Below are 14917 nucleotides of genomic sequence, written 5' to 3'. Positions count from 1 at the left end.
AAACTAGAAGATTATAACCAGCATTCAAAAATTATTCAAAAAAGTTCAGGACTTTTTGAGTAGATCTTAGATAATTATTATTAGTTTTAATTATTTTATTATTTTTGACTTAATTTGTTAATATTTGTTTGGAAAAGGAGTTAAAGTGTGTTATGGTTTTGATTGATAGTATAGTTGGCTTATGTTAGTTAAATTATGTTTGTTTACTTTATTTTTTACCCTGTAATCAGCTCTGGGAAGTGGGGGAGGGGGGAAGGGGTGGGGTGATATTGTAATAAATTTATAAAACTTTTAAATAAATAAAAAAGTTCAGGACTTGACAAGGTTATAGGGCACAAACGCAGCAATTTTCATTTCAATGTTAAAATAATCTCCCGGGAATAAATTACTTTGAGTACAATCCATCCATTAGTCATACAAATGGAAGAGAAGTGCAAAAGCAGCCAAATTTCTCTTTGGCCTTTATTTGAAAGCAAAAGCACTTCAAAAATAAATGTATCCCACAATGTCACCCATCCTCTCTATGCTTTAGGGAAGGACTAGAACCAAGGTTTTCCCTGCTCCTGCAGCACCCTGGTTCTTTCTCTCATACACACAAAGCTATACATTAACAACCAACGGACATCATCCACTTTGATGGACCCAGCATATCTGCTTCAGCCCAGGGGTTGAGTCAGCCTTTCTGAGTAGACCAGACAGGAAATGTGGTCAGATAAACTAATTTTACTTTATTTTAAAACTACATTAACAGTCTGGAGGTACAATTTTTCTGCTGTCTCTCTTACAACTTGAGAAACCAGGGAGGGTCCCTTCTGAGCCTCTTGCCACACCAACTTTCCAGCTATAGGCTATGCTGTTTCTTATCTGACTATTCCCTAGACAGCATCTCTTCACCTGTCTCCTAAGGTCCTTCCCACATATTATTACAGATTGATGCTGAACCTTTTTGCTGCCAGCCTGAAAATCTGCCATGCTAGGTGGCCTTGGGGCTTCCCTTGGCCGAGGGGACTTGTATTTAGCCTACGCAATCCCTGCTGCATAGAAGCTATAAGGTGCTGATTCCCCCCAGAGACACAATATTAGACCTGTAATCCTGCCAGAGTCATTGATTGAAATGGTGGCTATAGAAATTGAATACGTAGATAAATATTCCTAACATTTTAAAAGGAGAAACCAAATGACTTTGCACGTCTTCTCTTGGTGGTTCAGGCATCCAAGAGGGGCTTTCCCATCTTCCACCCCCATAACAGGTGCAGGTAATGAGCAATCAGATCTGTTACAGCTGCAAATCTAGGTCAGATGGAAAAGGAAGGTTTGTATTCTTCCACTTTATCTCCTGCCACCCTTGGATCTAGCCCAATGGTGGCGAACCTATGGCACGGGTGCCAGAGGCAGCACTCAGAGGCCTCTCTGTGGGCACGCGCGCCGTCGCCCTAGTCCTTGGCCTTCAGCTGGGTTTTATAAAAGCTTTTCGCTTTAGGCCTCCGCCGCCATGTGCAAAAAAAAAAGGTTCAATCAGTCAATTTCAACTTCTCACAGAAACAAAAAGATCTTGCAAAGTTAGAATTGATTGATTGAACTTTTTAGTCCCACCCAGTCTGCTGTTACCATCGCAGCCACGCCCACCCAATGGGCCACACCTACTCAATGGGCCACACCCAGCCAATGGGCCACACCCACCTGGCACCCGACAATGCATAAGTGGATTTTGGGTTGCAGTTTGGGCACTCGGTCTCTAAAAGGTTTGCCATCACTGATCTAGCCTAAACTGTGACCTTTGATCTTCCATCAAGGGACATTTTTGAAATGTCGATTTTGAAATCAAGGAGCTACCCAAAAAACCCCACAACCCTATCAACACAGGCAGCCTATGCTAATGTATATAAGCAGGGAGAAAACCCCACACCCAGGAACACTGATGGCGTTACCTAATGGGGTAATGAAAGGTCTGCAAGCATGTAACTCAGCTCAAAGAATACCAAGGACTCCACAGTTCAATATCTGAGCTTACAGATATTTCCAACAGACCCATCTCCCGGCCTCAAGGAGCCACGGGGGACCAGGGACCTAGGCTAACTGCCGAAGAAAACAACGGATTGCCAGAAGGTAAATTATTCAAACCAGGAAGGAAACGCAGCCAACCAAGGACCTGGACGGAGTAACTCTTCCCTTGCTACTGCTCCTCAGTCCGGCGCATGGAGCACGCAGACAGGCGGAGAGGGAAACCAGCGTCGGGGATGGGGGTCTGAGGCAGCGCACGGACGACGGAACCGAGTTGAGGAACTCGGCCTGGTCGTCACACCCGCCCTTTGACTTCCCCTCTACCCAGCCTGCACCTCCAGGGCGCAGCAGCGAGAGGGTTAAGCGATCGAAGGGCTGCGGGCGGGGGAGGCGGCCGGCTGTCAGGAAGGAGCATGTGCAGTTTGCATTGCAACCGCATCCACGCTATGGGTCCTCTTCATTGGCACAGCGGCGGCGGCGCAAGAGAGGCTACAAAAGGAACCGCTGCCAGCTCGGATCCATCCATGGAGCAGAGGCGGATGAAACGCTGCTGAGCGGGTCCCAGCCGCGCCGCTGCGGGGAGCAGGCACCTGCGCCGGGCGGCCCTCCTTGCGTCCCACTGCCCAGCGTCACCCGGGTAGGTGCATCCGCAGAGGCCTCCTCCTTCCTGCAACGGGTGCGGGTTGCCGATGCTCGCGGGCGGAAGACCTGGGCGACCGCGGTCAGCACGCTCGGGCTTCCCCTTTGACCCGCTGCAACTCGCAGCCCCGGGCAATTCCTTGGGGAACCGCGCGAGAGGAAGGGAGCTCAGCCTGTAACAAAGCGAGGAGGTGCTTGAGAGAAGCGGAAGGGAAGCGAGCGCTTTTCCTCAGCTGCCCTTCTTTTGCCGGATCCTGTTCCTTAATCGCTCCTCAACCTCCCATCTTCCTGCCTCAGTTCCCGGCTTCCGATCCGCCACGCCCCCGCCGGCCTGGGAAGGATGCTGAGCTGCTGCATCCTGTCTGGTGGGCTTGGCCTGGAGGGGGCTCGGCCGGAGGCTTTTAGGCGCGCGGGCTCTCCTTTTGGCCCCGCACGAGCGACGAAGCCCCCGCGCGTCCTCTGCGCTCGGCCGCGTGTATCTGGGGAAGCGGGGAATCTTCTTGCTCGGACGCTGGGTGGCTACTTGCGAGCTTCGCACCACGCCTGGGTATTTCTTGCCCCCCCCTCTCTCTCCTCTAAAAGAGTCTACGTGAACGCGGTGCCTCCCAGTTGTCTCGCAGCCTTCCCAGGCGGCGTGGTCACCTCCCTCTCCTGGGGGTATATTCTAATTGCTAAATCCTCGGGCTTCCTCAGATTGTCTGCTCCTCTAATTTCCCTGTCATGTATTCGACTCCCCAAAGTCTGAAAAGCCCCAAGTAGGGAGGGTGTGCCTTTCAGGTCTCAAGATTGTTATTTCTGATCCTACTCTTCTAAGCCCCAGCATGATTTAAAAAAAAAAAAAGTTTATAACATTCTTTATAAAAAGTAAGTATTGGGCACATTAATTTTCATGTCAGTCCTGTGAGACAGGCTGGTAAGTGGTTATTCCCGTTTTGTAAATGGGAAGCTGAGGCTAGAAGAAAAGATAGAAGGTGATTCTTAAAAGAGAATCTAAGCATTGTTCTCTCCTAAAACTCACAAGCTTTTTGCAAGCTTTATTTCCTAGGCATACAGCTCACATCTCACATGGTGTATGTCTCCCATCTAGTCTGCCCACTTGGGCAGCTAAGGAGTTCCTTGGCTGTCTTCTACCTATAAAGACACATATCCCCCATATAAGTCAGTTAGTGATCTCCAATGTGCCATTGTACTTTTAATGGGTTTTGGTGTTACAGAACCTAGAATCTGTTCTCTGAAATCAGTCATGGTCCTTCTTGCTAACTCCTACAGCTAGGATTATTAGATTATACAGAAACATCTATGAGTACTTGCATGTTTAGGGAAAAGTCTTCCAACATGATTACCCCCCCCCCCCCGCCAAAGTGTTGGATTATGCTTGCCACTCCTTAACCAGCATGCTCCAGAGATGATATGAATGGTAGTCTCACATATCCTGGGTGCCAGTTATAAGGAGGTTGCTGAAGACAGAGCTTTCTGTACATCCAGTGGGTAGAAATTCTTACCCAAGAGGTGAGGGGATATAAATTATGGTGTGGGTATATGGTGATGTGTAAGATCAAAGGCTTATTGTAACAATATGTATTTATGTAATCAGTAACAATATTTATTTATGTAATCAAGTGGATCATTGCATTGAATATTGTGTTTAGGGGATGTTAAAATATGGCAGCGCTAATCACTGTGCAAATCATTAAATAATATATGGCAGCCTCTGTAAGCTGTGTTCTTTTAGCATTAGCAGTATTATTTTTATACCATACCAAAAGCCAGGAAGTTTTTCCACATTTGCTGTGATCAGTAAAACAAAAGTATATCGCCCTTTTAAAATTTTAAACTGAAAAAATACCTTTGGGGACTAAAGTTGAGTGAAACGGAGAAGTGTTACTTTTCCTGCTTTTCTCAGTTAATTATTTCTAAAGGGGAAAACATCACTAAATGTGTATCAGCATCCCACAGAAAAATGTATTTTATTCTGTGAGCAAGAATCTTGTGCTGAAACCCGTTGGACTGCATTGATTGAAGCAGCCAGGGTTTTAAAATAGTGACGATAATCTCCAGCGCTGGGGAATAAACAAAACGTTGGGTGAGAGACTAAATGTCCTTCCAGTTGAAGTAACCTTGCTAACCCTATGAAATTGTTGCATTTTTGTGAAACATTAATTTAATAAATGTCCAATTCCAAGAACAAGTAAATTCAAAAACTTAAATATAACAAATTACTGCAGCATGATAATTTTATTTTCTTCAGAAAATTTTATTTACACAAAAAGAAGAAAGTTAATTAGGCCTTCATATTTCCTTATTCGAAGCTTAATTGATTCTGCTGCTGTTTCTCGTGCAGAGAGAGATTGCAACTGAACGCCCAACCTTAGGAAATTATTTTAAGCCATATGAGGTTTAAATGGACATAAGCCACACATATTGAAATCTGTTTGTTATAGCTAGGAGATGCAGAAAGGTATTTTTAAAAATATAATATGAAGTTTGTGGAATACTGGATTAAGTAGTTATTACCATATTGTCTGATTCTGTTCTTTTTCTTTTCATTGTTTGTTTTTTCGCCCATGATTCTAAACAGAACCCTGATTGTATTTAGTCACTTACCCAACAGCAATTTTGATCTTATATTGTGGTACACTGTACAGTACTTCTTTGGAAAAACTATTGGCGATCTATGTTGTTTGAAATCTAGAAAAAAATTCCTTAACTTTCGAAATTTGCATGCCACAAGGCAATATTTTTCTACACTGAAAAAGAAGAAAGTGATACTTATATTGGGTTAATTCCATAGAATCTATTATGTAGTTTTTGCTTTTCACATATTTTAAATAATCAAAGGACTGGTTATTACATATGCCAGAAAAAACAAGTAGAACGGATGGTTTAAAATGTATGTTTGAGATTGGGAATTTTGGGAGAAAATCATTAGATTCCAGTAACTGAGTAGTGTATAAAATGCATGTAGGTGCTGATCCAGCCACACTGAAGCCTTTTTAGCAGAAAGTATTAAATATATTCTTAATTTCATTCTGGTTGGAGAGCACCTGCCTTCATTTCTAGGACTAGCTTTAAAATGTTGGACATGGTTTGAATTTTTTAATGTTTACACCCAGAAGTGTCATATTGTTAGTACAAGTCACTTCCTACTAGAAGTACAGATGATGTAATCGTAGAAGTAGGAGGGTTTTATAAGGGCTGAATTTCAGAACTTCGGAAGTCTGTTTATAGACACACAGTAAGTGTATTTTAAAGTAAAAAAAAAAAAGCCTGTCAGGGATTTCTGTTGTCCTTTATTGACAAAAAACGGATGGAGGAGCAAAGTAATAAAAATTATAGACCTTCTTGAAAACATTGCTAAAAAGCAGTGGATAAATACATAGTAAAACAAACAAAAGGACAAAATATCTGTGATCATAAAGCAAGTCCTCCAATGGAATCTACTGGATTCTATTTCTAATGGAATCCAGTAGCATCAGACACTTCATTCAATGCAAACTCACCGTTTTTCCCTCTGAAAAATAAGGAAACAACTCTCCTCCGTGAAAGTAAACAACTTTCAAACTACTATATGGTGTTTGTAAAAAATATGCTCCTGATTTGATAGTCAACCAAGTTTCATGGTATACAAACTTGCTGGAATGGTTTTTAGAAGGGAATCAACTTTTAACATTTCCGTTTTAAGAGTCAGCATATCAGCAATTTTAATTTCTAGCCAAATGCAAACTTCCTCTCCTTTTCCTGCTAAGCTGCTCATTCAAATCAAGAAAAGGAATTTGGTGAATAAAATACTGTGTAGGAGTGCTTAAATTCTTATTTCATTGTGTCAAATATTATATCTGGAAAACTATACAGGGTTCCAATTAGTGCATGGGAAGCATTTGTATTTACATCTCACCTGATAGGTACAGCTTTAAATCTTCCAAATCTTAGAAACTGAAACTTGGTACAACTTCTTCTTTTCTTGCTCATGGTTTACATAATTCTTCCCAGCCTGCCCTTTACTATCTGTTTAGGTTGAACTGTGGATTTGAACTGTGACTTTAGCCCCCAGTCACCGGGAATTTTCCATACTGTAATGAACAGGGCTTTTTAAATTAGAAAACTGTAGCTTAAAGCTGATATTTTACCCAGAAGGGTTTTCATAGATGTAAGTGTAAATTATTGGTGCCTGTTTCAGGTTCCAGAAAAGTTTTGATAAAAAACCTCTTCCCACTTGTTTTTCAATTTTTTTTCTTCTTTAAGAAAGTGTTGGACCGTAGCTTCTGTCGTAGAAGGTGCTAGGTTGGGAAAAACTGGTTAAAAAGATAGGGCATAACAATACACCCAGCCACTACATCTTTGCCTATCTGTATCAAAAATGGGAAGATGAATAATAGTTGATGGGATTAGAACAGTGCTTTTTGTCCATTTCTGGCTGATGGAGGCACTCCCAATCATTGGTCATCCTGTCTCCTCCGTAATAGTTGGATATAGTAGTGCTCTGCTTGTGGTTCTTCAGAATTGACTAATAACACAAAACTGTTCAGTCACCAGTACTGTAAGTGCTGCCATCTATGTCCTAGAACAGCGGTTCTCAACCTTTCACAGGGGTCACCTAAGACCATGGGCAAACACATATTTCTGATAGTCTTAGGAGCGGCGATTCCCGGGCGCCGGAGGAAGGGGGGCGGAGGAGTCCACAGGGCCGCGGCTGCATCTCCTGTCCTCCCCGAGCAGCCCCTTCTCAGCGCTTCTTCCTAAGAGGGAAATCCCGCGGGGAGCGAGGCGCTTGCTGCCTGGGAAGCCCGCCTGGGAAGTGCGTCCGAAGCAAAAGGAGCAAACAGTTTATTTTGTTCCTGGCCACCCTTCCGAAAAGGCGCTGCTGCTGCTGCTGACCGAGACCTTGTTAGCGAAAGCCCTTCAGTGGCTTGGCTTTGGTGGCCCTTCCCTCCGCCCCCTCCCCGACCTTAGCTTTGTGCACTTTTTGGATTTGTTTGCTCCTGCTTTTATAAAGTGGCCTCATGGCAGGTCTCTCCAGAAGCGAAGCGCCAAGCCTTTCTCCTTCTCTCTCCATTTTTTATTGTTGATTGCTCGCCAAGCAAATCACCTTTTTCTTGGCATGTGCATCCGGGATGAAATGTCAACGTGGGGAGCTGAGCTAAAGAAATACGGTTCTTGTGGCTCAAGTCTTATTTTAGTTTTAGAAGCCTGGAGTGTGTGTGTATTATATATAAAAAAAGGTAGATGCTGCAGCCTCCTTTCCAGCCCCTCTCTTCTCCTCTCTCCCCCCCCCCCGAGGATTGCCCATTAAACTTTCCATTAATTGCCCATTAAACTTTCCCGGTGAATGTTTTTTTTCCCAGAGCATATTGACCTGGGACGATGCGTTTGGTAAACCAAATTATTTGTGAAGCCTTTGCGTGCAGAAAGAAGCCGGATTCTTAATCCGGATTGGCATTTTGGTGACTCTTGCCAGGTGCTCTTGAATGCACTGTTGATTTTCTTCAAAAGTGAAATGCTGGGCACTGCCCCCTTTGTGATGTTGTTTATCTTCTTGGTTCCTTCCCTGCGTTGTTATTGTTCTTCATGGATGAAGTAGTACTTTTGGCCAAGATAGCAATCTTTGGGAGCTACTAAGAAAAGTGTGTGTACAGATGTCTTGCGGCTATCATTGGAACCATTGCGATAAGTTAGTAATATAACTTGCATGAGGAGAGAGCATACAGCAGAAAAAAAAAGGGCATTGTGTATAATTTATCACATTTTTATCCCACTTTTTTTCTCTGGGAGATTAAAATGATGTATTTATTTGGTTCCCACAGCAACCTTGTGAGGTAGGCAGGCCGTCTGAGAGAGATTGGCCCAGAGTCACCATTGAGGTGGTTGGTCCAGAAACATAAAGTATGGACACTGTCCTCAAGTAATTCTGGAAAAGTGTGTCCACGTATTTATTAAATATACGTATTTAAATATATGATGATACTTGAAGAGAGTATCTGTGTAGGAAAAACAATGGTTCAACTTTGGAAACAAATACTATGTTCCCTGCATACCAGATATTTACGTTACGATTCATAACAGTAGCAAAATTACTGTTATGAAGTAGCAACGAAAATAATTTTATGGTTGGGGGTCACCACCACATGAGGAACTGTATTAAAGGGTCGCGGCATTAGGAAGGTTGAGAACCACTGTCCTAGAACAAGGGTGAACTGGAGTAACAAGCTGAAATGATGCAATATTAAAGGACTAATCTTCTTGTCTTCTCCCTATGTTTTCCTCTGAAACATCACAGTAGAATCTGGAAGCTGACATTGTTACTTATACAGAAAAAAAGGAAAGGAACCCCAGATAAAAATATTGCTTATAATTCAGCTCCTTTTGTGATTCAGTCTCCCCCCCCCTCCCCGACTGTTGAGTTGTACTACAATGGGGTATAGGAAGAGTGGGAGAAGAACAGGAAAGCATTCTAGACTTACTTTATCCCAATGCAGTCAATATCTTTTCCATTAGCTGTTGAATACTGATAAGGGAAGACAGCAAAATTAGAGGACTCTACCAATCGCTTTCCTTATCAGGCACTGCACATGCATAATTAACTAGGAAAGCACTGATGGGGTGGACCAAATTCAGTAGTGACTAGATAGAAAATTGCATGCAAATATAGCCTTCTACAAACTCAAGGATGAGTGGACAGCACTTTGACTGAGCAGCATGGAAAGGCCCTTAATCCGTAGATGGTGGTTATAGAGGTAAGTCATTTTTTTCAGGTCAGTAGATGGTGTCGGGATTCAGCCCTCAAGATAAAGGAAAATGGTAACTCCTTACAACTTGTACGAGGGCATAGGGAATGGCTGGGAAAGACTGGAGGAAGCGTCGCTGTCAAGGCAATGATCAGACACAAATCCATTCAAAGAAACTAATTTGTTGATTGAGATGTTGGGCAAACATCTCACACAGGCCCCTCCCTAGTTTGTATGAAGATGGGGACTTGCCAGATTCTGTTGCTATAGCTATACTATAAAAGTAGTTCTAGACTTAGATTTCTTAGACTGGCCTATTTAATAGAGCCGGCACAATTCTGTAAATGGAAAGTTCATTATCGTTCATTCTGCTTTTTAGTAAATAAACTTCTAGCCTGGCAAAAAAGTAGTTACTAGAAAAAAACCTAGCACAAGCTTGGTTCCCAGTAATATTCTAACTTTGGTGCCAATTCTGAAAATAATTAGAATAATATTCTGGAAAGAAAAAGATTTTTCTTGTGATCAAACCTGTCTGGGTTAGTTCAAGGAAAGCATGATTAACCCCACCCCCATGTCTGCCCAGCATGAATTAGGATAGATTATAAGACTAAGCTCTTGGTGAAATCTCAAAACAAGATTGGCCTACTTTTTAAACAAATGATATTTGTCACATCAGCTTTGTTTCATAGGTAAACATGGAAAGAACATTTCCTATTATGGAACTGGAAAGAGTTATTTAGGCTACTAAATTCTCACCCGTCTCTTTCACTCAGAGCAGGAATCCCAAGTGAAGCCTTCCAGGCAGGTGACTGTCTATCCTCTGCTTGAATCTGTCTCCTGAAAATGAAGCCCACCTCCCTCTAACTGACTTAGTTCGTTGGTCTTCCTTTCAGAAATTATTTTGTAACATTCAAAATCTACTTTTTTTGTAACTGAAGTCTGTACTTGGTGTCCTGCACTCTGGATTGAGAAAGAACAAGAGTACTCTAAACCAAGCTAGCTATCCTATATCTATCCATTGTGACTGTTTTCTGAAAGTGTTTGTTTCCTATGTTCCATTTGGTCTCTCTTAAATTTCATCTTATTATTTTAACCTGTTTAAAAATTCATCCTGCAGGTAATCTTGGTTAACGACCATTCATTCAGCGACTGTTTGAAGCTGCAGCATTGCTGAATGAGTTCTTGAAGTTATGGCTGTTACAGCATCCCCATAGTCATGTCATTGTGATTTGAAAACTTGGCCACCAGTTTGCACTTACATGGTTGTAGCATCTCGCGGCCACGTGACTACAATTTCTGACCTTCCCTGCTGAGTTCCCGTGAGAAAAATTAATGGGAAACTGTCAGGGAAAGTCACAAGTCCCTTTTTCTCTCAAGAAGCAGAAGTAGGCTTCAGAGTACAGGGTAGCCAAAAGGGCAGAGATGGGGTGGGGAGAAAGCGGGGGGGGGGAGATGGGTGGTGGAAATTGAAGCAGAGCAGGAGATCATGACCATGGGATGCACCTGTTTGTAAATGTGGGCCGGTGACCAAGTGCCCAAATTTTGATCACGTGACCACGGGAGCACTACAACAGTCAGAACTTTGAGTGCTGGCCATTTACCATTCGTTTAGGGCTATCATAACTTTTAAACAAAACTTTTGAACAGATAGTTGTAACCCAGGAACTACTTGTAACTATGTTGCTTTGCAAAAATAGAAAGCTAGTATTCTGCTATGCAGAGAAAAGGGCTTTCTAGAAAAATTGTGATATATCAGATCAAAATCAAGAGGGAATTTCATTGAGAATGAACCAAAGGATACACAGTTGATGCATCATTATGATGAGGAAATCATATTTTATTAGCCCAGTAGAAAACACATGTTTTTCTTCTATCAAATGGCATCTTGGGGTGTGAGAAATTTGTAATTCTGTAGTTGTAACATGTAGCTTATTATCTATGCACCCACATCTGATTTTGCTTGTTCTAATTTATTACTTCCGTTGTTGATTAAAAGGGAAGGAATGGAGTCTGCTGAGGAATTCTTAGAGTCACTCTTGAAATGGAAAAAAAGCCTATAAAATTTTCTTTGAGACATTATAAATGTATCATTACAACTACATAAAAGTTACAATGAAATGCAAACTAAAAACAAAATCCAAATAAACATCTGAAATAAACAGCACTGTAACTGCCATCAAATTACAGATTCCACAGAAACTCTGGGGGGAAAAAAAGACCAGGAAGATGGAAAAAAAACATAAACAAATCTATTATTATCTTAAAAGGGCAATGATATCATGAGTATCTCAAGAATGAAAGGCCTGTGTGCTTGGGGAGGCGGCTGGTGTGGAGGTAACAGGTGCTTCACTGCAACCAGGCAGGCATTTAGTCTCTTTCCCTAAGTGTTCCAAGCTGTGAGGCCTGCAGAATCTCCCCGAAGGAACTCAGAATCTCAGTGTGGATTCCTTTTCTGAAGAAAAGCCCTTCAAGGATTCTGTTCTGAGGGTGAGAGTTGCAGTTTTCCGTGGCTCAGGCATGCAGCTGGTAATATAGGACCTTCTGGAAAGATGACAGAACAGGGGCCACAGAGGGACTGTCCTCATAGTTACATAACACTTAGAAATAGCAATAGCACTTAGACTTATATACATTTTCATAGTGCTTTACAGCCCTCTCTAAGCGGTTTACTGAGTCAACATATTGCCCCCAACAATCTGGGTCCTCATTTTATCGACCTGAGAAGGATGGAAGGCTGAATTAACCTTGAGCTAATCAGGATCAAATTCCTGGCAGTGGCAGAGTCAGCCTGCAATACTGAATTCTACCCACTGAACCATCATGGCTCCTTCCCCACTCATATATGGAGTAGGGACAACAGTAGAATGGCAGGCTACTGTGGACACTCCCTCTCCAAAAAAGGCCATTTTGCCTTTTCTTCTGGCGGAGAGGAAGAAAACAATGCAGAGATTGTTGACTACTTGACATGGATTCTACCAGCCAGCTAGCTGCCTATGTCTGTGGACAGTGGGTTTCCTATGAAGACTGATTCCCCCCCTCTCTCTGGGTGAAACTCGGAGGATGGGATGGGTGAGGTTGGGGTGAATGGAAAGGGACTCCTGGACTAGTTGGGTAAGAAGGGTCCTATGTGTGGAAGTGTGTTTGTGGATGGAGTGGGGAGATCGTCACTGAGCATCCTAATGGCGCTGAGAGCTAGTAAAGCTAAAATGCCTCAGCATGACCGGCTTCCTGTTCCTGGGATGGGTGGAGTTCAAGACAATGAGAGGTTTTGGCCTTGGGAATTGAGGGGGCTATATTGGGAGATAGTGCTACCTTTAAAGGGATGGGGACAGGCTAAAATATTAAGGATAGTGACAGATACAAGGATATAGGATGGAAGACAGGGAGCAGGCCATTCTCGGCGAATGCGGGACTGAGGTCTTATATTGTTTTAAGTTCTAGCTCCTTAATATCAGCCTCTGTACCTAGTCAGCAGACCTTCAGAAATCCAGGCTTTCGGCTGCTGCTTCTAAATGCCAGATCAGTCTGTAGTAGGGCTTCCCTCAATTGCGATTTAGCTGATGATGAGAGGGATGACCTGCCTGAACTCTTCGACTTCATTTCTGGCAGTGGAATTCCCCAGACTTATGGTCTTGGGGAACATCGAGCTGCCTTCTTCTTGAGGACGCTCAGGAGTTCATGGCCACTGTGAGAGGCATGGTCCTGTCCCAGGTCTTCCAGAACACGACACACTTAATAGTATTTGGGAATGACCTTGGAAGAGAGTTGGAAGATACGCCAAATGCTCCCCGTGTTATATTGGCTTTGTGTTACATAATACAGCCCTGTCCCTTTATAATTCAGCTTCTAAAATCATCAGATTTGTATTATCATCTAAAATCATCAGAGATATATTTATCCATCAAAGCATATGCCTTCAAAGCCGGGCCATTTTAACTATATTTTGTAGCTTTTCCAATTCTTACCACTTTTCTAACCACCAGGAGACAGTTTTATTGATGTTCAATATAATGGAAAACACTACACAGAATACCCACAGTGTAAAAATAGAGAAATTTCCTTCCAAGGGTATGTAGAAAAATCACATCAAACATTGGTAGGGAGGTAGGGGAAATGGTGTAATATAATACCTGCATTCCTGTCTCTCTCTGAATACTTAACAGAAGGTAGACTGTATATATGCCATTCTGATAGAATACGCTTCTGATAACTGCGGTTATCACTTCTGCACTCAGCAGTCACAGTAAGGAATTGAAAATTGTATTCTGTTTTTTCCCACTGAGTCCTTGTTTGAAACAGTTGTAGATTAAAGTTCTTTTGAAACACATCTTAGTCAAATATTCTTAAAATAAATTTAGTGGGAAAGAAAGGAACAGGATGACATTGTGCTATGACTACTGCTATTGAATTAATTGACTAACTGCAGTAACTGGGAATTCTTCCTAATAAATCCTCTCCATTGTCTTCAGGTTCTGTATAAGAAACAAATTTAAGTAAAGAGCCTCATTTGTTAAGCACGTTCAGTATCACACCTTGTTTTTTATATATGGCATAAAACTTGAGAACTGGTGATATTGGCTGAGAGTTAAGAAGGGGTTCTTTAACTTCAGTCTGTCTGTTGCTTGTTCCATTCAACCTAGTATCTTTGACCAGAATCTAGTGTCTGATACACATTTTCATATCAATGAAGAGAAATGTTTAGCTAATAATTATATAATCTATATAATCTTCAAAGGATTTGAGCAATGCAGCCTGTTAAGAAGCCAGAAATAAAAGGTTCATCTGATAAGTGAAAAGAATACTGTGTTTCTTTAATAAAAAAGTTTTCTGCTCCCGGTTGTATTGATAGTTAACTTATAATATAATGCATTTTATCTCAAGGCATTGCCTTTCTTATTGATGCAGCAATATTGTGGCTGTTCTGCAGATTTGTGCAAACTGCTTTGTGAAATAAAATAGAAAAGCAACAAACACCTTGAATTTTTTTTAAAAATCTAATGACCGTTGATTTAAAACATATTTAAAGTTCACACTCATTCATCTGCTGGCTTGGCTAATAAAATGAGACTGACTACTAGTGTAGTCCATGGGTGTCCAAACTTTTGGCTTGCCTGGGCCATGGGTTGGATACATCTAGTGTAGACCTAGACATTTTATCTCAGAAGTACAGTAAATCCCATTAAGTTGAAGTGTGTATATTTCTTGCTCAGAACCTGGAACAGAATTGAAGTGTCCCAGTAAATCACCCATTACCTTCTACTGAATAGGTAACAGTTGGAAAATGTTAATCTGCTAAGTTGCTAAGCAACTACATCATGACCTTAATTCCTATTGGATCACTGTGAGTTTAACCCGTGAATTAAATGTATTGCTTTAAAGTGTGACAGAGATGATATGATAGTTTTTTATACAACTAGATCCTTTTTTTCTTCTTCTTCATAAGAGGTCCAGTGCCCTATTTTGCTCATTCAGTGACTTTGGAACAGCATACATATAATAGTTTCTATCATTGTGGATTAAATCTTCAAAGGAAACTGGTCCTACTAACTGAAAGT

The 14917-nt window shown here is 41.9% G+C and overlaps 1 protein-coding gene across 7 annotated transcripts in view; it reads left to right on the top strand.

Annotated features, from left to right (window-relative positions):
- Nucleotides 1-1708: 1708 nt before the first annotated feature.
- The window catches only part of TMEM229B (transmembrane protein 229B), a 54193-nt gene continuing 40984 nt past the window's right edge, over nt 1709-14917 (top strand). The window contains exon 1 of one of the 7 annotated variants that reach the window (XM_039326884.1): nt 1709-2638. The gene's annotated coding sequence lies outside the window, so the exon portion shown is untranslated. Of the gene's footprint in view, nt 2639-4041; nt 4150-9122; nt 9372-14917 lie in introns of those variants that run through there. The other 6 variants (XM_039326878.1, XM_039326873.1, XM_039326874.1 and 3 more) reach the window with 6 other exon arrangements.

Source organism: Crotalus tigris, unplaced genomic scaffold (genome assembly GCF_016545835.1).
Source record: "Crotalus tigris isolate CLP2741 ecotype Arizona unplaced genomic scaffold, ASM1654583v1 scf7180000024346.1432988, whole genome shotgun sequence".
Classification (NCBI taxonomy): domain Eukaryota; kingdom Metazoa; phylum Chordata; class Lepidosauria; order Squamata; family Viperidae; genus Crotalus; species Crotalus tigris.
Note: the sequence above shows the minus strand (reverse complement) of the source record. Positions and strands in the feature narration are given on the sequence as shown.